This window comes from Alligator sinensis, unplaced genomic scaffold (genome assembly GCF_000455745.1).
Source record: "Alligator sinensis unplaced genomic scaffold, ASM45574v1 scaffold885_1, whole genome shotgun sequence".
NCBI lineage: Eukaryota > Metazoa > Chordata > Crocodylia > Alligatoridae > Alligator > Alligator sinensis.
In genome coordinates, this window is record NW_005842056.1 from 781584 (window position 1) to 804039 (window position 22456).

At 47.6% G+C, this 22456-nt stretch overlaps 1 long non-coding RNA gene across 1 annotated transcript in view; it reads right to left on the reverse strand.

Moving 5' to 3' along the window:
• Positions 1-16614: 16614 nt before the first annotated feature.
• Positions 16615-22456, reverse strand: part of LOC112550201 — a 42490-nt gene continuing 36648 nt past the window's right edge. Inside the window, exon 4 of the long non-coding RNA XR_003093906.1 lies at positions 16615-16788. This is a non-coding gene — a long non-coding RNA (uncharacterized LOC112550201). The remainder of the gene's footprint in view (positions 16789-22456) is intronic.

Below are 22456 nucleotides of genomic sequence, written 5' to 3' on the forward strand. Positions count from 1 at the left end.
TACTAGGCTTTGCACTGGCACCGACTAAAAGATAGGGCTTCCCCCTTAGAGCTTGTTGTTGCCAATTCCTTGATTTGAGGATGATTTCTACCATGGGTCATTGAGGGGTCTTGAGGTGACTTAAGATCCATCCACAGAAGTTGCAGAGCAGACTTGGAGTTGGAGACTCCTTCTGGCCATATTCTCCAGGTGGGAAACTGAGGGGCAGAGAGATTCAGTAATTTGACTAAGGTCATATGAGGAATGCAGGGCAGAGCAGGGAAATGAATGAAGAGAGACCTAAGTTTTCATGCAGTATCTTAACTGCTAAGCCATTCTTCTCCATGGAAAAAACACTTCTGAAGGGATCCAACTATAAAGTTATAGACAAGGGGCCAAATATTGTTCTTGGCTAGTGCAGACAAGCCAAGCTCTGCTCATAAGACAGACTCTCCATTGCCATGATAATCCTCACAGTCCTTCTTTGTGCCCATTCCAGTTTGGGTTCATCCTTTCTGGACATGGGCGACCAGAACTGTATGTAAGGTTCCAGATGAGGTCTTGCCCAGGTCCAATAAATAGTGTTACTGCTTCCCTATCTCTAGAGTGACACTAGACCTATGCCAGATTTTCCTGGAGCAACATTTTTTTACCTCCTGTTGGATCCACTTACCAAATATGCTTGAGCTTGGATTGGATGATGTGAAATTGTGTCAGAGAGGAAAGATAAGAAATCCTTTAAGAGAAGCTAAAGGTTGGAAGGAAACCCCATTCAGTTCAAAGGAGCTCTATGGTTTAGTACCAGATAAGGACATTCCTGAAGGAGGATCCAGGATTCCAGGATCGTTCCTGAAGGAGACGATCCTCCAAGCCCAAAGGGTGGCAATCCCAACACGGATCAAAGCGGGCAAGAGTGCTCAAAAGCCCCCATGGATAACCAAAAGCATCCAGGAACGTCTCAAAGCTAAGAAGGAAGCGTACACCCAATGGAAGTGAGGGGCCATCACCAGGGAGGACCATACCTCCATTGCTCGGGATTGTAGAGGGGCAGTTAGGAAGGTCAAGGCGGAGATGGAACTGGGACTAGCAACCCTGATCAAGAATAACAAGAAATCCTTTTTTAAATACATAGTGGGTAAGAAGGTACTGGGTAATGTGGGGCCTCTGCAGGACACTGTAGGAAATCTGGTGGTCTCACCAGATGATAAAGCTAACCTATTTAACAATTCCTTTGCCTCCATTTTTCTGAGCAGGGACCAGGTCATCCCCCCGACTGGGATCCCTGACAGACCCAGGGGAGGCACAGTCAGGCCCAGGGTCAGAGAGGACCTAGTCAGGGAACTTCTGGTGGGACTGGATGTGTTCAAATCAGCAGGTCCTGATGATCTCCACCGCAGAGTGCAGAGGGAATTAGCAGAGGTCACTGCGGGACTCCTGGCACAGCTTTACGACACTCGTGGTGCTCTGGTGTGGTGCCAGAGGACTGGAAAAGGGCCAGTGTGGTTCCCATTTTCAAAAAAGGGAGGAAGGAGGACCCAGGAAATTATAGGCCTGTTAGTCTTGCCTCGGTCCTGAAGATGCTCTTTGAGAAAATTATCCAGGTGCGCATCTGCGAAGGGCAAGCAGGGGAGATTATGCTTAGGGGCAACCAACATGGGTTCATTCAAGGCAGGTCCTGTCAGACCAACCTGGTGGCCTTCTACGACCAGGTCACAAAATCCTTGGATGTAGGTGTCGCGGTGGACGTAGTCTTTCTGGACTTTAGGAAGACCTTCGACACTGTCTCTCACCCCATTCTCACCAAAAAATTAGGCAACTGTGGTGTCGACACCTACACAGTCAGATGGGTTGCCAATTGGCTGGAGGGCCGCACCCAGAGAGTGGTGGTGGATGGGTCATTTTCTACCTGGAGGGATGTGGTCAGTGGGGTCCCCCAGGGCTCAGTCCTCGGACCCGCGCTGTTCAACATCTTCATCAGCGACTTGGACGAGGGGGTGAAAAGCACCCTGTTCAAATTCACAGATGACACTAAGATGTGGGGAGAAGGGGGCACACTAGAAGGGAGGAATAGGCTGCAATTGGATCTGGACAGTTTACAGGGGTGGGCAGATGAGAATAAGATGGGATTCAATACTGACAAGTGCAAGGTGCTGCACCTGGGGAGGAAGAACCAGCAGCATACCTACAGGCTGGGGAACTCCCTTCTCATCAGCACAGAGGCAGAAAAGGATCTTGGACTCATTATTGATGCCAAATGAACATGGGCCGGCAGTGTGGGGACGCAGTCAGGAAGGCCAAGCGCACTTTGTCAAGCATCCACAGATGCATCACTGTCCAAGGAAGTGATCCTCCCCCTCTATGCGACACTGGTCAGGCCGCAGTTGGAGTACTGCGTCCAGTTCTGGGCGCCGCACTTCAGGAGGGATGTGGTCAGCATGGAGAGGGTCCAGAGGAGGGCCACCCGCATGATCAGGGGACAACAGGGCAGGTCCTACAATGAGAGGCTACGGGACCTGAACCTGTTCAGCCTCCACAAGAGAAGGCTGAGGGGGGATCTGGTGGCTGTCTATAAACTGGCCAAGGGAGACCAGCAGGCAATGAGAGAGTCCCTGTTCCCCTGAGCACTACTGGGAGGAACAAGGAATAACGGGCATAAGTTGATGGACAGTAGATTCAGACTAGATATCAGGAGGCGCTAGTTCACTGGCAGGGTGGCTAGGACTTGGAACCGACTTCCAAGGGAAGTGGTGCTTGCTCCTACATGGGGGGTCTTTAAGAGGAGGCTGGATAGACACCTTGCCGGGGTCGTTTGACCCCAGTGCTCTTTCCTGCCACGGCAGGGGGTCGGACTTGATGATCTGCTCAGCTCCCTTCCGACCCTACCTACTATGAAACTATGACATGGTCTTTTAAGTGAAAAAGGACAAAGCACTTGGAACCTGCTCTGCTAACGGTTGGGTTTTTACGTGTCTCTTACAGGGAGAGGATTTGCCCTACAGCCCATTCAGATCAAATTCACGTGCACTGATGGGTCTATAATTTTGCCTTGATTAGACACACCAAAGGGGCAAGGGGAGAGAACCGCAACCTAAGTGAGTGCCATGAACTTCCCCTCTCTGCCCTTTCCAAGGGGCTGCCTCTAGCAGACATGGCACACACCCTCTGCAAGGACTGCCTCGGCTATCTTCACCCCATGGCCTGCATACTGAGCTCGAGTCCACCGTGCCAGGAACTCACCTGACAGGGTGACAGGAGCTATTCTTAGCGGCTCAGCTATCCCAGCCGGCAGCTCTTTCCTACTCAGTACAACCTGCCATTTTGACGTTCTTGGACAGTCACCCGAGCCCTCCCTCCATGGCCCAGGACTCAGCTGCGAGGTGCCTTCTCTTCCTTTCACACATTGCCGCTCATGACCATCTGGCGGGGTGGCATGGTGCCTGTTTGCAAAACAGCATGCCAGCTTCAGCAGGGCAGTCGCCGTGCCAACCCAAGCTACTGTAGATGAGGAAGGAGAATGCCACAAAACACCCCTACCTGCAACCGGATCCTCCAGGCAGTAAACAAACCCAAATTAGGCCCATGTGCTTCGTCACAAGGCATCCAGTAGGCATTTGTGCCTGTTCTTCCAGTAACAGCATAAGGCTTTCATAGGTATTTATTGCTCCCTCACTGCTGGGCATCCTGCACATGGAGCAGGAGAAAGATGGGCAGCTCCTTAACGAAGGGACATTCTCAGCTGGATTGTGTTAGCCTTTCTGCCACAGTCCCCACTTCGTGGGACCTGCTCCTCACTACTTACAACAGGCCATCCCCGTGTGCGCTCTGAGGGAGTGTGTTATTTCTGGAGGAATGAAGAGCCAGAGACACCTTTGCATCTGCCAATGTAAGAGGACACCCCACGGTCCTGACCTTTGTGCGTAAGGCTGCATGTTGAGCGTAGGCATGGAGCTGAGCTGAGCTGAGCAGATGCTTGCGGGGGAGTTTGGGAATACCCCTAGGATAGAGAATACTTGCAGAAAAAAAACTGACCTGTCCCCAAACTCATGCAAAGGTGGACTGAAATGGTCTCACAAATAAAGCAGTAGATCTGGACTCATGAGAAATGGGTTTAATACCTGCCTTTGACAAAGACCCTCCATGTGACCTGGCAAAGCATTTAAAGCCTCATTTTCCATTCTGTAAAATACATAATGGCACTATGCTTTCTATCCAGCCAGGGAGCAGGGCCTTGTTGTGCTATGTGTTTTACCAAAGCACAGCAGAACGATGCTCCATGCCTAAAGGAGCTTACAATTTAAGTTAGTGGCTCTTAACCTTTTCAGACCGAAGGCATGCCTTGATTAACTCAAGGCACCCCTTGGAAAATACCAGCTCTTAGTTTTCACCGGTTTATTGTTGCAGAAAAATACTAGACCAATTATTTTGTTGCAAGGAACTCAGCAAGACGGTGATGGCTTGGCATATGTTTGACACTGAATTCCTGTTTGAAATCTGTGGGTTTATCTGGTGAATTATGTCTGCACACCTAACAGTGCTAACATTGAGTGGAGCCTTGCGACACCCGTGAAAGGATCTCAAGGCCTCCCAGGGTGCTGTGGTGCCCTGGTTGAGAATCATCAATCAAAGTATCAGATGGGATCACATGGGGGATCCAGGAAGCACATGGGGGAACACAAGGTAACGATGATCCTTTGAGACTGCAGCCTCTGACTTTGTGAATGTACAGCACCTAGTACCACGGGCCCTTAACCACATGGAGGCTTCTCCACCCAGCAGTAATGCAAATAATTAACCAAAACAGCATCCACTGTCAGCTCCAGCTAGTGTTTGCAAGTGAAAATAACAGTGGGAAAGCACTCAACATACTCTTCATTATCTTTAGCACAATGAGGAGGCTGGACCCCTGTGGGAGAAGCTGGAAGGAGGAGTCCACACTTTGTGATGTGTCAGCTCTCTGCCATATGCCCCCCTCCCCTTGCACACCAGAGGAGCCCTAGGAGGTCTCAGAACCTGAAATTTTCAAGCGGTTTCTGAGTCAGGAGCTGCGGGGGTGGGAAGGAAGAATCCCTGGATCCAGCAACGCTGAAACAAGTGCGTTTCAAAGTATGTAATGAAGTGCTGGGGCCAAGATCAGAAGACTGCATGACAAACAGAGTGCTTGCTGCATATGCTCAGGAACTTCTAATGACGGAGCTAAGTGCCTTCCTAATTGCCTTTGGCACAGGAGAAATCATAAGGAACTAAGCCACATGGAGCATGTGTGGAAGGGTCTGGAATTAGCTAGGAACACTATAACGCAGAGAAGTGGGGAGGCCGCAGCCTCAAACACAGGGTCTCAACCTGATCAGCTACTTATCCTTGCCTGCCCCCCTACAGCTGGACACCCAAAACGGGCAAGGCTGCCCTGAAGCCTCCAGAAGGGTTTAGCCCTCCACCACCTCCTTGGCACCAAAGCTGCCGGTTGGGGTCACCTAACCCTACACGTCCACCATGTAAGCAGGAACATGAAATGGCTGGGCAATGGGGCTCAAACTGATCCCAGACTGCCCTGCTGTTCCCCCTGGCTTGCTCTCTGATTCTGCTCTGCCTAATCTCCCAACTCCTTGACTCAGCTTGTTGTTAGACCCCACTCTCAGATCGACCTCCTGGCTTCCTGACCTGGCTCATCCCTGGATGCTGCTCACTTCTCCCGACCCATCAGCACCTTGATCCCTGACCTGGCTGCCCACCACCTGGCATGACACGGGAAACAATAAATGATGTTAGCCCCTCGGGCTTTCCCCTTCCAGGTGCATCAGAAGAATATAACTCTGGGTATGCCCACACAATGCTGTGCCATCCCCTGAGGTCGCTGTGTGTGCGCTACTTCCCATACCAGTAGCCTTGTGTAGAGGTATCGGAGTTGGCTCCATGTGGGCTAGCTCCAGAACTGGAAGCAGTATAAGCACATTGGTGTTGCACCACAGCTGGGCTAATCAGTTCTGCTGAGAACTGTGGCTCTCTGCCTCAAATTGCTGTGTACTGTACAGATATCCCTTACAAGGCCTCCTCCTTGAGGGTACCATCTCTAGAGGTGCAGTCAGCTAAGCTCTTCCCATGCCCTCCAACCATCTGTCCTACCTATAAATCGACAGCAGGGATCTTGCTGTTCCTTGATGGTATAAGAGATGGACTCAGAGAGAAAGAGAGATTCACACAAGACAAGTATTCTGGCCTTGTTCCTACCTTCTAACATAGGCATATGCATCTCCTGCTTTTTTTTCTCAGGATCACCTTTGGCTCCAAGATTTGCCCAACAGTAAATGTACCTGGGCTTTTAGGGAGTTTTTTGACAACATTTTATTTTTACTAAATTTCAACCAAGATGAAGAGGAGCTGCCAGGTAGCTGTAGACCAACTCCTTGAAACTTGCCTCGGGGATGAATTTGTTCATTGGAGGGAGTTTTTACTGGAGGCTATTGCAAAAAGCAGAACCTCCAAAAGATTGCTTTCCTCCTGGGACTAGATATGCCCCAATGAGTAACCAACTTTTTCCATGAAAGTGTTTTCTATGAAAGGTGCTGTCTGAAAAAGCTGGATGTTAGGCAAATCTGAGTGGTGTAGATTTCCTGAGGGGATGCCCCGAGGAGGGTGGGCAGAAGGCTGGGTCAGTGGCACGGGCACTAGCCTGAAGCTCCTTAGAGTTCAGTTTTTTGCTTTCCATTAATATGCACATTGCAAGCCACTTAGCATTAAATTTGCTAAAGGGTTTAAGTACTGCAATGCTGAGCTCCAACTGGAGCCACCTGTACAACGCCTGGGGCAAGTGAGTGGCCTGAGGCTGAGATCTGTAAAAGGCAGCAGCTGAGCAGAGGTTCCCCTCTGTTTCCCCATCAGACACACCAGGGACAGGCGTGTGACTTAGGCAACTCCTTCCACATAATTTGGGGTTATGAATCTTGTCTTCTAAAGTTAGGAGCCTACTTTCTTAGAGCAGAGAAGAAACTGCTGACTTTTTACCCCACAGCCAGGGGTTGGCATGCTCACCCAGGATGTGGGAGACTTGGGTTCAACTCCTACCTCTGTCTGAGATGAATGCCAATCTCCCTGGAACCACTGTGCTTAGGGCATTCTCAGGTGAGGGTTCTTGGGTCTTCCAGCTGAAGATGTTCTGCTTGAAATGGGATACTGGAATATCTGTTCAGCCACTGCATTTAATGCAAGCAGGGCCCAGTCCATGCTCTACTGAATTTTATCAAAAAACAGTCATTGGAACAGGGATTAGACCCTAGGCCTCCTGTCTCCCAGATGAGTACCCTAACCACTACACTGGTGAGTCATATGTACATTTGCTCACTCTCGCTCTCCCTCAGATGTTACAATACACATGTGGGAGATACAGAACTGAAAGTCAGGACAGATGTGGTGGACTGCTTTCTTTGTAGATCCCAAGGAGGCGAGGCATGCCAAGTTGAACTGACTCAAGCCCTTCAATGTCAGCGTCTTAGGGAGCGAGGGGCTTCTAGAGCCTCCAACTTTAGACAGCAGCTCAGCGGGGATTTTGACAATTTATGTTTTGGATTCAGGCCCGTCCATGGACTATTACTCCCTCTAAATACATTGAAGAGTAAGAGGTACTTGGACTCTGTTAATGGGGCCATACAAAGTTCCTGAGATAGATTTGTGCTTTCCCCTGAATAAGGATTTCAATTTGATTTTGTCTTTCCTCAGTCAATGGGTTTTGCCTGCAGCAGTGGGCAGTACCAAATCCAGGCCAGCTGGCTTGTGTGAAGGCCTAAGCCATTCATTTGGCTGGGCAAGGAAAGATGACAAGGAAGGCTTTGCTCAGAACATCTCAAGGGGCAGCAGTTTTTTGGTAGCTTCTGTGAATCTTAATTGCTTCTTCTATCCACGAGCGGTGACCTCAATGCCGCTAATCGTAACTACTACTTAATTCTCGGGTTTAATGATGTGAGACCTACAGGGGATTTTTTTCCCCTCCCTTTCAGAGACAATCTGTAGGAATATATTGGCTTTTTGAAGCTGTCTAATCCTTCAGTGCAAGAAACTAATGGAATATCAGTGAAAACCAGGTATTTGCTACAGAAGCCATTTACATAGAAATCATGGCCCTGATTCAATAAAGCACTTATGCGCATACTTAGCTGTAAACTCAGGAGCAGACCCAAACTGGGACTTAAGGATGTTCACGCTAGGTTCAGAAGCAGTGGTGTGCTGCAAAAGCCCCTGAATACGTCAGCCTTGTATTTATGATCAAACAAAAGTGCGTTCCTGACAGTGGTTTGCTAACTTGAGTTAAAATCCTACTGAGGACAATACAGTAGAAGACACAAGTCAACCTAAAAGTTATGTATGCCTTTGCTGCCAGGAAAAGGTATGCTTTTTATAGCATGATTACTGTGAGAGTAATAACATGCACTAGTTAAGTCCCATCAGAGAGAAACTGTATGCAGCTTTTACTGCAATACAGCTAGGTAAATGTGAGCCCATACAGACTTATTCTGCTATATTTTCATCTTTGCAAATGCACGAGCTGTATGAGTAAATTGATATCCTGTCAAAACATGGGTTAAAGACCCATAATATTCATCTAACGTACAGAGAGAGTGTTTTACTCCTCAATTTACTATCCATTGATAATCCACATGATTATGGACCTGAGCTACAGCTGGGTGAGTGATGGATTTTTCATGTGGGTGGGTGATCTGAAAAATAATTCGGCATAGGTTGAACCAAAATAGAATTTCAACAAAAAAAGGAAAAATGTTTCAGAAAAACTTGGAACAGGTAGTTTGCCCTGAAATAAAATGTTTAATTTCTTATTGAGATTGTTTATCCTTTTTAAAACCTTGCATCTCTTTTTACATTGAGGCCAGTTTTTGATTGAAAAAAGCCATCCCCCCCCCAAATCAATTATAATGTGGAAGTAAAACATTTTTTAAATTTTCAAAAGAAAACATTTTGTCTTGAAAAACCTGAACAAAAATGTTTTGCCATTTTCATCTATTTTAGTCCCAGCCAATATTATTTGCAAAACTCTACCAAATTTTGCAAAAAATCTCAGTCCTTCCAAAACACTTTACACAGGGTTTGTCTAAACAAACAGATCTCCCAACTCCAGTTTGAGCTGCCATCAAGTGCAGAAAGTAAGAGCAATTCTTCAACACTTACTAAAGGGAATAAGAAAAGCCATAAATATTAGACCAACCTTCACTGCCTGCTGCGTACCTAGACCCCCTTATCAGCTATGATGGGACCTCCACAGATACTATGACTAAAGAGTCAGAGCTGTGGCTTGGTTCTAATGCAGAAAGGTATTAAATCATTAGCATGAGATACAGCACTCTGGGAAATCCACTTACTTTCATGGCTCATTACAAACTTTACATTCAGCCTGAGTTAAACACATGGTTAACTGATTTTGCAAATCATCTCTGCCTGATGTAAGAGTTAAAAACAGAAATGGTTGGAAAAAAAATTTTGCTGAAAAGAACTGTGAAATATTTAATGAAAAAAAGTCTAATATTTTCAGCATCTGACCAAAAAGAAAGGGGGGGAACAAACACGTGAGGTGATAGGATGGGAGGAGGAAGGGAAAATGATCCCCCTCTGAAGGACAGCAAGTGGACATATCAACTCTCTAATCTTAAGGTAAATGATGTGAAACTGTGGTTAATAACCAGGGCTAAAAGCTTCAGGTATGAAGGGAAGGGATGAAAATGAAAGCAAACCATCATGAGGATCTGCCCCTTTGATCTGAGCCTGAAAGTGGTGAATTAATTAAGCCCAGGATCCACTTAATCAGGGATTGTGTCAAGGAAAAAAGCCTCTGGCATAAGGTGGCAGGAATTTCCTGCAGCATGGTAACAAGCATAATTAGTAGCAGGGCTCAGGTTCTCGAGGTGGCCTGGGGAGAAAGCCAGTGGCCCAAGAGCTGCGGCGATTTGCCTGTTTGTTCATGTATCTCTGAAGCACAGAAATGTCCGGCATTTCTGTTTCTTGCATGCACCATAACAGCTTGTCAGCCTGCTTGCAGGTTGCTTTCCATGTCTGACTAGCAGCTGCATCAATTAGCCTGTCAGAACATCATCCCGGTCTTACTGAACAAGATCCTGACAGCTCAGAGCTCTCTATGGGCCTGCTCCAAGCTCTTTGATGTCACAGAGACGGGACCAACCTGTGCTCACTTACAGCCAGATGGCCTCTTGGCCTCACAGGGCTGCAGAGCTACTGCTAAGAGCAGAATATGGCCTGTTGCTCACAGATTCTCATTTCTATGCCCCCTAAAAGAAAAGGTGGTATCTAGTAACAGGCCTGAATCAAAACCTCAGCCCTCAACACCTGTAATCTTGGTGGAGATAAAGTCTTTGTGGACCCAGATTTGGCAGACGATCCCTGTCGCTAAGATCCAAAGTTCAAGGTCCAGAGCTGATCCATCCCCAGATATATTGTGTCTCCAAAACAGAGGCTTTCTACAGGAACGTGTGCACTCGACCATCACGTGAACGCATTTAGCTTTTTTCCAGTTTTATCAGGGGAAAATATCATCTCAAAGGCATAATTATATCGCAGGTTCCCCTTTTTATGGGGCTTTTCAAGCAATTGTTTTGTTTCATTCTTCTCCTTTTTCTATTTTCAAATTACAGCGTTTGCAGAAACAGGAGGAGGATGACAGTTGACACAAAAGCCGTGGGTGTGCGAGAGAGAGACAGGGGAAGATGCCGTTGCTTTATCGCTGCTCCAGAAAAATGCAGCACAATTTGCCAATACAGTTTGGGGGGCAATCTTCACCTGTGATCTCCCCCTCAGCCTCCCTTTCCCAACTCTGCCTACACCTCTCCCTGAACAAACCTCCATGGTTTACCTTACTGTAGCGTGGGCCATGAGCCTATATCCCCCCTGCCTAGAACAACTCCCACAGTCATGGGCAAGCCGTGCCTTTGCGGTTCCTTCTCAATTCCCCCCTCAGGTGTATGCATCTGCATGCTCTGAATGGACCACCGCAGCCCTACCACTCCTAGCATGTTAAGAAACAAATTGCAGCCAGTCAACAGCGGAGAGGACCTTACCGCTCCTGAGCTGCTCCACAGTGGCTGTCTGTGTGCTGGCTCTTACGCCATGGTAAGTAAGAGCTAATTTGGAGTACCTTCACCCTGTTTCACTGAGAGGTAAACAGCCTTGGTTTAACTCTCTCACTGCAAAGGAAGAACAGACAATTATCACTCAGCAGCCGCTCTGTAGTGAGCCCCCACGGTCTTTAGCTTGCTATTTGTTTGTCAATGGCCTTAGACTGCATCTGGAGGCAGAAGTCCATGCTACTTCAAAGAGGGCTAACATGAAAGGCCCGTTTGTAATTGGTACCTGCACTTCATTCTGGGTACCTGCAACTGGAGGCTGATAAAAAGGGCTCAGAATAGCCGCATCCGAACAGACACTGGGTACATCTATACAGCTTCGCTGGTGCTGTAAAGAGTCCATCCCACCTCTCTCTGCATGAGTCAGTAAAGCCCCATGGAAAGCACCCTCCCCTGCTGCTGACAAGCATGTCAGAAGCAAAGAGTTCAAGAGCCGTGGAAACCCCCCCACCATACATACCCTCCCCTGCCACGGCAGCTTCTCCCCCACATTTCTGAGTTTGGCACATGAGGAGTGGGAGCAAGTGGACAGGGCTTTGTTTCTCAGTGGGCGCATCTACATGTTCATTAATGTGCTATAATTAAATTTAATATCTGTAATCACAGGTATTAACTTCATGCACCATAATCGGCACTACCATGCATTAGTGCAGGCACATGCTTTTTAAGTGATACTAATGCACAGTAGACTCATTCTGCTATGCATTAGCATGTTGCTTTCATGCTGCGCTAATGTGCAGTAGCGTCTTATGTAGATGTGCCCAGTGATGCTCTCAAGGGCACTGGGGGAGCGGCCAAGACGCACTTGTATTATCTGCTACACAGCAAGCAATGAAAAGGTTAAATCTCCAAATAGTCTGCATGCTTTGCACTTACCTAAAACTCATAGCTTTCCTCAAACCTTAGGCAAATCCAGCTGCCTCACACACATCCCGCAAGGCCACTGACTTGGACTGAGTGCCCCTGCTGCTCTTCCTGCTTCCCTTGGGGCTTGTCAACATGAAAACACCCAGCTACAATAAGGCAATTCAACTGAAGGCGGGAAGTGGATTGCTTGTTCAGTGGCCTTACACAAATGAGACTTTAATCCAAAGAGGTGTCTTAAATGTGGGTACCTCAGTGTTAAGGTATCCAACCTGATCCATCTAAAAGCCCCTGATTATTCAAGACGCTTAGCAGAAGCAATTTCTGTTGAAGGCAGTGGGAGCTTTGAGTAGTCAACATTTCTGTTAATCAGGCCCAGTGGGCACCAGCCTCAATTTGATACATAATCGTGTGCCTCAATCAAGGTACATAATCCTTGGATCTCTCAAGTGTATATTAACAACCCTTGCAGCAGCAAGCCACTGACCACCACTGCTGACCTGCTTTACCGGTGGCAGGCAAGGCTAGCATACCTTGTAGATGTACACAGGGTTGATTGTAATCATTTCAGTAACAGGGCAGACAAGGATTGGATTGGGATTTCTTGGACAGGGATGACTGTGCCTTAGGCAAAGGGTTGGACTAGTTGACCTCTGGAGGTTCCTTTCAGCCCTGCTTTTGTATGATTGTATAAAAAACCCTACCACAGTAGCAGATGAGCACCTCCCAAGCATTAATTAGTTTCTTATTAGATCATTAACCAGTAACCATTAATAAATAAGCAGACACTTTCAATTTGTGGTTTAGGAATATCATCTGCCAGCAGAGGCCAACCCAAGATGTTCAGAAGAAAGGCAAAACCTTACATAATGCCTCTCCCTGATTGTGCATAGAGGAAGGAGTCCTTCTCAATGCCTGCAGCAACTGGTTTATGTCCTGAAGCAGGAGATCTGATTATCTTCAGTATGCAGAGCGCTGAATGCTATTGTTAGCCATAAAATCATTCAGGCTTAAAAAAATAGAATAAAATAAAATAAAATAAAAGTCCCAGCTGCAATCGTTTGATTCCAGCAGCACAGACTCAAGGAAACACTGCCCTTTACTGCTTCTAAATGGCAGTGTCTCCTTTACAGTGCAACTATTCCTCTGCCAGGTCCTAGGCTCAGCTTACGTTAAGCCTCTGCACTGAAGCGCCTCTCTACCTACCACCATTTCAGAGGGGTACTGTCCATTTAGATGGGGCTCCAACTCATCAGAAAAAGGATTTTACAAATTATATGGCAGGGCCAAATTTGATCCCAATAAAGCCAGTGAGACCTTTCATTGACTTGGAAGCTGCAGGATCAGGCACATCATTCCCTAAGGCAGGGGTGGGCAATTATTTCAGCTGGATGGCCACTTAACAAGTTTTGGTGAGCTGTGGAGGGCCACATGGGTAGCTCTGCCCCTTGACAGGTGCCCCACTCCCTGGTCACCATCTTGGAACCAGAAGTCCCGCCCCCAAACCCCTGACTTTTGCCACCAGAAGTCCCTCCCCTTGCCCCAGAAGGACTCCTTTTGGGGGGCTTGCCATCTTAAAAGTGGAAAAAAAACAAATCATATACTAAAAAAAATCAAACATCTACTATAACTTACTTTAATTTTATTAAAAAAAATATTTTTGTCCTGATTTATGTGGGTTTGCATCATGTATCTAGAGGTGATTGCACCATAGCTCAAAATACAGTCTTACTTTTGTATATTGTTGTGGGGGGTAAGTGGGTGCATGTGGGGGTTGTGTGTTTGGGCCGTGCATGTGAGGGTATGGTGGAGTGTGAGGGGTGTGGGTGTGCAGTGTGGGTATGGTGGGTGGGGTATGTAGGGGAGGGTGGGTGTCAGTGTAAGGTATGTGGTTGGGGATATGTGGGAGGATGTGGGTATGGTGGTGGGGGTGGGGTGGGAGTGTGTGGGTTCTGTGGGAGGGTGTGGGTGTGTTTGAAGGAATGGTGGGGGATGGGGTGTGTGAGGGTGTGTGCATGGATCTGGGGTGTGTGGGGTTATGATGGGAGGTGGAAGTGTGTGTGTGGGCTGTGGGAGGGTGTGGGTGTGTGTTGGGGATATGGTGGGAGGTGGGGAGCCAGCCCCATCCATCCCATCCCAGCTGCAGTGTGTAGTTTCCGGCTGCAAGGCCAGGATGGTGCAGCATGGGGCCAGCCCGGCCCATCACGACATAACACAGTTCCAACTCTGTTAGTCAGTCCTGGCTATGCAGCTAGGACCACGTTCTCCTGGGCCGACCTGGGCTGGCCCTGTGCCATGCTGTGTGGGTTCCAGCCTTGCAGCCTGGAACCGTGTGCCACAGCTGGACTGGCATGGGTCAGGCCAGGCTGGCTCTGTGCTGCGCTATGTGGGTCCCGGCCTTGCATCCAGGAGCCGCATGTTGCCAGGATGGGCCAGGCCAGTTTGGCTCCATGCTGTGCCACATGGGTCCTGGGTTTGCAGCTGGGAACAGCATACCACAGCTGGGTTGGAATGGACTGAGCTGGCTCTGTGCTGCTCCACGCAGGTCTCAGGGTTGCAGCTAGAACTACGCTCTTTAAGGCTGGGCCGGGCTGGCCTCATGCTGCGTCGAGTGGGTCCCATCCCAGCTGCAGCGTGCAGTTCTTGGCTGCAAGGCCATGACCTGCACAGTGTAGCACACAGCCAGCCCAGCCCAGCCCAGCCTGTCCCGGCCTGGCTGTGGCACGCAGTTCCCAGCTGCAAGGCTGGAATGCACACAGCACGGCACAAGGCAAGCCCAGCTCAGTCTGGGAGAATGCAGTTCCAGCTGCACGGCCATGACCTACATGGCACAGCACAGAGACAGCCCTGCCCATGCCATCCTGGCTGCAGTGTGCATTTCCCAGCTCCATGGCTGGGACCCACATGATGTAGCATGGGACCAGCCCAGACTGGTGGTATACTAGAGTGCCAGGAACTGTGGGAAGTCCCACGCCATCAGGCTGGACTGGCTCTGTGCCTCCATGTGGTGTTAATGGCACTCTAGCCAGGGATGGCACATGAATGCACAGAGCCAGAGTCCCGTGAGTCCCATGGAGTGGGGCCATCACCAGCAGTCCATCCCACCCTCCCTCCCAGCCCATTCTTACCTGAATTTCCACTCTCAGATGGAGGGAGGGCTTGGGAACAGCCACAGGGTTGCCAGGGCAGAAGCCTCTGCTAGGCTAAGGGGTGGGGCAGGTCAGGTTGGGGTTGGAGTTGGTCACGTCAAACCAGAGCCCAATCTGCTTGATGCTGCAGCTGGCAGCTCCTGCAGCCAGAGGCTCCTGTTGCCAGCACCTTGTCAGATAATAGTTGTCTAAATTTTAGAGGGACCCCGCAGGCCACATAGAATGCCCCCCACGGGCTGTATTTTGCCCACCTCTGCCCTAGGGTTTGCCAGGGGCCAGATCCTTGGAATTTTCCTATTCCAGGGAGCCAGATGAAAAGCTCATTAGCTTTAAAAAAAAAGATTTTAATTGTAATCCCCAGGGGTTAATAACCTGTAGCTGTTGCATTACTATGCTGTGGTAGCTGAGATAGTCCAGGGAACATCTGAAAAGCAAGGTTCGCTTGATCATATCTTTTATTGGACCAGCTACAATGTGGGGAGAGAGGTGATACAAGCTTTTGGGCACCGAATGTCAGAGCTGGGGAAAGGCATTTGGGCTGCTTACAGATGTAAAGAAAAACAAAACAGCGCATTACTTCAAACTCGACATGGCCCCGCACCGAGCCCAGTGTATGCCCAGAAGAGGCATCACATTAGTTGGACCTGGCTCACCCAACGTCTATATAGACTGGGTGCTTTTGCAGGGGTTTTTTGGCACTTTTATTTAATAGCTGATTGAATTGACTATCAGATAAAAGTGCCAAAAAACCCTGCTGAAGCACGCGGTCTATACAGATGCTGTGGAGCTGGGTCAAACTAACACGCTACTTCTTCCAGTAAAGCATGGTTTTTTTGTGCATTTTTTACATCTGTCAGCAGCTCTCTCCCCACTGTATAATTGCTCCAGTAAAAGATATAACTGAACACGCCTTGCTTCCATGGGGTTGGTAGTGGAATTGCCAAGCTCAGGCCTTCAGTATCATGGGTCAGGCCTCAGAAAGATCATTTGAATTGGCTTTTTTTTTTAACTTGGGTTCTTTTTATTTGCTGTCTGGTCTCTAAGCCTTTGGGGCATGCTCAGATCATGTCCTTAAGCTTCTCTCTCCTCAGGCAAACTGGAAGCCTGATGTATTTTAAAATGAAAGCTGAATTTCTCATACAATATTGTCAGTCCAGCAACTGGGATTCTAAAAGAAAAATCCCAAATATCTTGAGTCTCATGTTCAACTCATGAGAGATGGCAATGCTGCAGTCACTGCGTAAGAGAACAGGTGTTCCCGAGTGTTTTAATCCTACTCATATAACCTCAATGCCCCTAGAGCATATGGCCTCACAGAAGGCAGCATATGAAGCCCAGTGAAGCCAATGGAGGGCTCCCATTGATCTCAGTAGGCATTTGATCAGGACCACATAGAACATTTCTCTTAGAGAGATGCCATTCATGAAATCATTTATCATGATGACATACAAAAAAAGAAAATAAAATCCTGTAAATATCAGCCTGGTTTCCCGGGAAGGGGTTGTTTTCAGTGGAGACAGCCATTCTTAAAGCAATACCATAAATCCTGAAACATCACTTGTTGGGAAATCCATTAGGCCAACACACCTGGCTTGTGAACATTTGTGATTAACGTAGCTCTTCCTTCCCTCCTGTTTTCTCTTCAAATGTCCCATTAGGATCTAAGCAGCAGTCAAAATAGAAAACACAAAACAATTAATGACCTGGAATTTAAACAAACCATTAATTATCCAGCTATCCCAGCAGATGATGACTCTAACAATGCTTATTACAGGAGCCTTCATCAAATCATCTGCTCTTTCATGTAAGAAGGGGTAACGATCTTAGCAAAACTGCAATGAGAAAATAATTAAAAGCCATATAACAAGATGTTTTATTAATGACATGCATTTCTACGTTGCTCTAAGAAAATTGGGAAATCTGTTCCAATGCCACAGCTTTCTGGTGGCGGGTTATATTTGCCGTCATTTTAATAACAACTTGTTAACCTGTTGTCTAAACCCCTTCCTTAGGCTTGTCATGGATCACGCGGGAAATCAGAAATCCTGACCCAAGCTAACACATATAGTCTTTTATCTATCAAAAACCGCAAGTGGAGAGCAGGTCCATGGAACGATGAGGCGTAGCAAAATAACAGCACTTGCAAAGAGGATTATTTGGGACCGGTCAATGTGCTAGACTAACACACAGAACCAGGATGCTTTATTTACTCCCCTGGGCAAGGCAACAACATAGGGATATCTTTTGAAGATTTTCATGCAGAAGAAAGAGTAACTTTTTCCCCCCAAAACAATGAGCTTAAAGTTGCTCAGGCTTTCTGTACCAGCCTGATTCTGCTCTCAGTAGAGGCAATGGCAGAACTCCTGTCAAATTCAATTGGAGCAAGATTAAGCCCTTGGTGAACATGGAAGGCTCCCTTCAGTTAATTTTATATGACAGCTGATTTCAGCAGAATTGCACCTGAAATGAATTTGGGTGCAAAATGTATTTTCAGCTCAAAGGTCATAGCTAGCTGTTTTGGGGCCCTGAGCAGAGGAGGGAGGCAGAAGAGGTACTGTGACAAGTGCCAGAGAGCGGGGGGGCATAGGAGTGGGCAGTGTCTTACATGCCACAGCATGGGCTTCCCCCATTCTGGTACCTCCTTTGCATCAGCGCTAAGGGCTGGTTATGCTACTGTATCTCCATTGCTTATGATAGCCATGTGTTTGGCATCCCTGAAGATGGAAGCCCTTTTCTGAGAATGACCGACAATGAAGCATGCCTCAGTTCCTGACACAGAAGAACCAGCTGTAGGGATGAGAGGGTTGCTCTTTTGTTTTCTCTGTTCAGTCCTCAAACTTTTCAGACACTGCTGCAAAGGAATAGCCATAGGTTTGAATGAGAAAAGCACCGAGCACCCGCACTGAAGTAAACAGAAATGGGGGATAGAGATCTGCTATATCCTTCTGCCATGGTTTCGTTGGCCATCAGGTAGCCACCCGCTCATTTCAACCACCTAGGGAAATTCGGGAATATCTTTCAGTGGAGGTTTTCAAGTAGAGGCTGCACTGCCATCTGAGATGGTTTAAGAATAGTTCATCCTGCATCTGCGCAGCAGGCTGGACAAGATATCCCTTGAAGTGCCTTCCAGTCCTATAACTCTGCATTGTGGCACTGAATGGTTATCGGGTGGTAATCCTGAGTACCAGGCTTTTGATCCACCCTGACCTGAGTTGGACGCAAGCTGGATGCAAAAGGTACAATTCTGCTTCCGGTGATGTGTCCTACTTCTTCTTCATATGGCTGACTTGGAGCAACAATATAAGTCTTTATAAGTTGGTTTAAGATTAGTTAACCAGTCTAATATTCTTGAGCAACAATTATGAGTCAGTTTAAGATCAGTTAACAAGTCTAATATTCTCGAGGAAAGGGAGTGTATCTCTGCAATGTCCCTGTCAAATTTGTATACTGGGCAGTGTTGTTATGTGGGCCATAGTTTGAGCAGGATTGCCAGTCATATTTTGCAGAGCTCCTAATACACCATTTGTGCCCTACTACAAATCCAGAGGAGCCCTGTTTACTCAGTAATTACATTTTTGTAACTAAAAGTAGCATTTAGCCCAGTTGGTTTCATAACAGGAGTAAGGACATGTGGGTTATAGTCCTAGCTCTACTACTCCTCGTATGACTGCAAGTCACTTAAACTGGTATTATTCAAGTTGAGTCTGAAAATGCAAAATATTTTGTTTTGTTTTTCCAAGAGAAAGCATGATGCTTTCCAGGGACAGCAGATACTTGCAACAAAAAAAGAAGCATGTATTCAGCAACTCAATTTTCTGTGAAAACACAGTTTTGACAGAAAAAAATTCTAACTGGCTCTAATATTTAATGTTTACCTGCTGTGTTTCACATGAATACATAGGGGATTTACTATCCTGTGTTCTGAATATGCTAGAGAAGTGAAAAATATTGGTAGTCATAAAAGGAGGTTGAGCACATATATCCTCAGTGATCTGTATTATTGTAGCTCAGCAATGATATCATAGATCACAGGAGGGCAGAAACCCATTTCAGTAGCTGTGTTTTACATCTCTAGAGCCGGGACAAACCGTTCTGTGCTTAGGGCACTGAACAGGGCGCAGGAGACGTTACTACTGTTCCCAGCTCTGCCAGGGACTCCATGGCTGCATCCACATGTGGTGTGGACGCTTGGTTTCCTGGGCACAACTAGCACCTTGTGCCACTGCTCCGTGTCCCCAGGGAACGGCCAGGCCAGGTATGCTTTGACGCGTGGCAAGTTACCCTGGGGGCACTAGGGGAGGCTGGGGTCAGGACTGGGCTGCTCCCAGCAGCCTTACCTGGGGGCCTCCTGGGGCTGCAGCAGCAGTGGTTCTGCCGCACGGAGCCTGGCGGGCAGCCACAGCGCAGCTCCGGGTGGCCCGGCTCTGCTTATGAGCCCCCACGTGCACTGCCACACTTTTTTTTCCATGGGCTTTTTTGAACGCTGAATATCCAGGGGTCAAAAAAACCCTCTGCACTGCTCCACTGCAGCACAGACAACTTCTGAACACACAATATGTGGCACCACAGATGTGTCTGCAGCACCACGTGCCACATGGCCACACTCATCTGGACACGGCCCCTGTGGGCATGTCTCCCGTGGCTCTCCTAAGAAGCAAACCCCACTTACCCAAGCTCACTCTCCAGGTGTCAAACCTGGAAATTAAATAGCAAAGCAACTCCCCTGCCAATGATCTCAAGCACCCTCGGTTCCAGGTTTGGTATTTTTATGGAAGTTCAATCCTAATTCCTTTCCTGAGCCATCTTGGCTGTTCTTTTCCCTGGTTCGGGTTGATCTTTGAATGCAAGAGTGGTCTTTCCTTATTTTAGGTGAATCTGGGCCTAGATCCACAAAGGGACTTGGGTACCAAACTACCGCTTGAGACAGCAAAGTTCAATACCTAGACCAGTGATTCTCAACCTCATTTGTCTCCAGAAACCCCTCAGTAGACTTAAAGCACCCTTCGGAAAATGCCAGCTCTTAGTTTTCACTTGGTTTTTGACTACAGAAAAACAATGGAATAATTCTTCTGTTGCAAAGACCAGAGAAAGGCAACAGCCTTTAGGAATGAGTTTAACACTATGGATTCCTATTTTGGAAATTAGGACCCAGGCCGCTCTGACAGCAACCAGGGGCCATGCCCAGGTGTAAGCACAGAAGCTGATGGAGTGAGGAGCTTGAGCTGAAAGGAGCTCAGAGTAATTCCTCAAAGGCAGAGCTACCCAAGAGGGACACCTTACACCAGAAAAGTCCAAGGCAGAAAAGGTCCACGACCTTCTCCTTTCATACCCAGTGAAACCCTTCCTCCACTGCACCTTGGGCAGCAGCATGAGCCTCAGATTTGGGTGGAATCTTCTCTTGTTCCTTGAGGAGCTTAACTGTTTATACACTTATCTCAAACGAAGGGTGGCTGTGAGTGGGTTCAATGGTGTTTAACTCATCTCACAACAATATCACGTATTCTGCAAAAGCTCCATCTGTATGGCTTGTCAGAAAGACAATGAACACAGGCATAAGTGGCTTGTGGAGAGCAACTTCTGGGTGCCACGGTCCTGTTTCACCCAGTAGAGAAAAGCATAACAAGAATGAGTGGCTGGAAGTTAAAACCAGGCAAATTCAGGTGAGATATACAGGCACACATCTTCTGATCACGAGGACTATTACAGGAACAAACAACCAAGGGAGACAGTGGATCCTCCATCTCTTGATGTCTTTGAATCAAGGCCAGATGTCTTTAAGGAAGATAGGCTTGAGTCAAACACAAATACAGAGCTCAGTGCAGTATACTACCTGATCTAACTGAGTCAGACCAGATGGTCTAATGGTCCTCTCATAAAAATCTAAGAATATGATCTACTACCTGCCAGGGTATTTGCAGGGCTTAATTTGCTAATGTTTGCAAGCCATTTTTATAGTGCTTCCTCACACCATCACAGTGCAAGTGATTTCCATATGCGGTGATGTTTGTTGCATGACTTGGAAAAATGAATAAAGATAAAAACGATCCAAGCAAGATTTACCAGAACTGTAAACTTGTTGCATTTCACACCTGTCGACATAGAAGATAAGCTGATTGGTAGAACTAGGCTGGATGTCTGGAGGAGTTGGAGTTCAGACCCAGCTCTGAACTACATGGTAGATAACTCATCTGCACTGCGAGCAGTAGGGTCTTCAGAGGAACAGGCAGTGCTGCCAGGGTTTTTAAATAGGGCCTAAGCTTTTGCAAGAGTGCCCTGCTCAACACTGAATTTTACCTCTTGTGCCTTTTCTTGGATGATCTCAAAGCACCAGGCAAACACTCATCAATTAGGCTACAACACTGAGAACTTTGGCAGAATTATTCCAGGTTTACTTCCATGCGACAGAGTGGAAATTAGCCCAACGTGCCCCAACTCGTCAGCATTCACATTTAGGAGCCAGTTCAAATATAATAATAATTAAATAAACCACACTACTGAATTTTGGCTCAGAACAAAAGCAAGCCCATAATTAATCAAGGGAATAGGGACGAGGCTGGGCTTGAGGTATTTTTGAGACCTGCATTTTTGAGACCTTTCCAAAATTTGGTGATCTGGATTCTGGCAAAGGAAACGCACACACTACAAATACCATATGAAAGGCTCTTCGGTACAGGGACTATCTTTCTCCTTTCTACAGTTCCTAGTGCAATGGGACCTCAGGCCTGATCAGAGATAGGAGGCACTAAACAAATGTATTGGAATAGTTTGGGAAGGCCAGGCTTGGACTAAGCATGAATGTCTGAATTGCTAATCACTGCAAGTAAGGGCACCCGAACGTGATCCGTAAAGGCTGCTCTCCTGACATAGGGGCTTCCTGGGCCACCGGCCATTGGACCAGTCCCCTGAGTCTGCAGACAACCCAAGCGTTCCCCCAAATTGCCAAAACTGCCTCTTCACACCCTCACAAAATCCCCAAACTCCAAAAAAAGTCTACAACAGGGGTATCAAACATGTGGCCTGCGGGCCTGATTCAGCCTGTGGGGCTCCCAGAGAGGCCAGGAATTTGGGTGTGGGGTGGGCAGAGGAGGAGCTCAGCTGGAAATGCCCCATTAACCTCTGCCGCTGTCACTGTTGCTTGCCCCGCTGCCACTTGGCCTGCCTCCACTGCCATCTCTGAACACAGCCTGGGAGGAGCCGCACAGTCCAGATCCAGCCCAGGAGGAGGGGTGAGTTTGGCACTCCTGGTCTACAACATGCTACCGAGAACTACAAGGGAGACAAAGGCACTGCCCATGCCCTGCCATGGCAATCATTTTCAAACCAAAATGT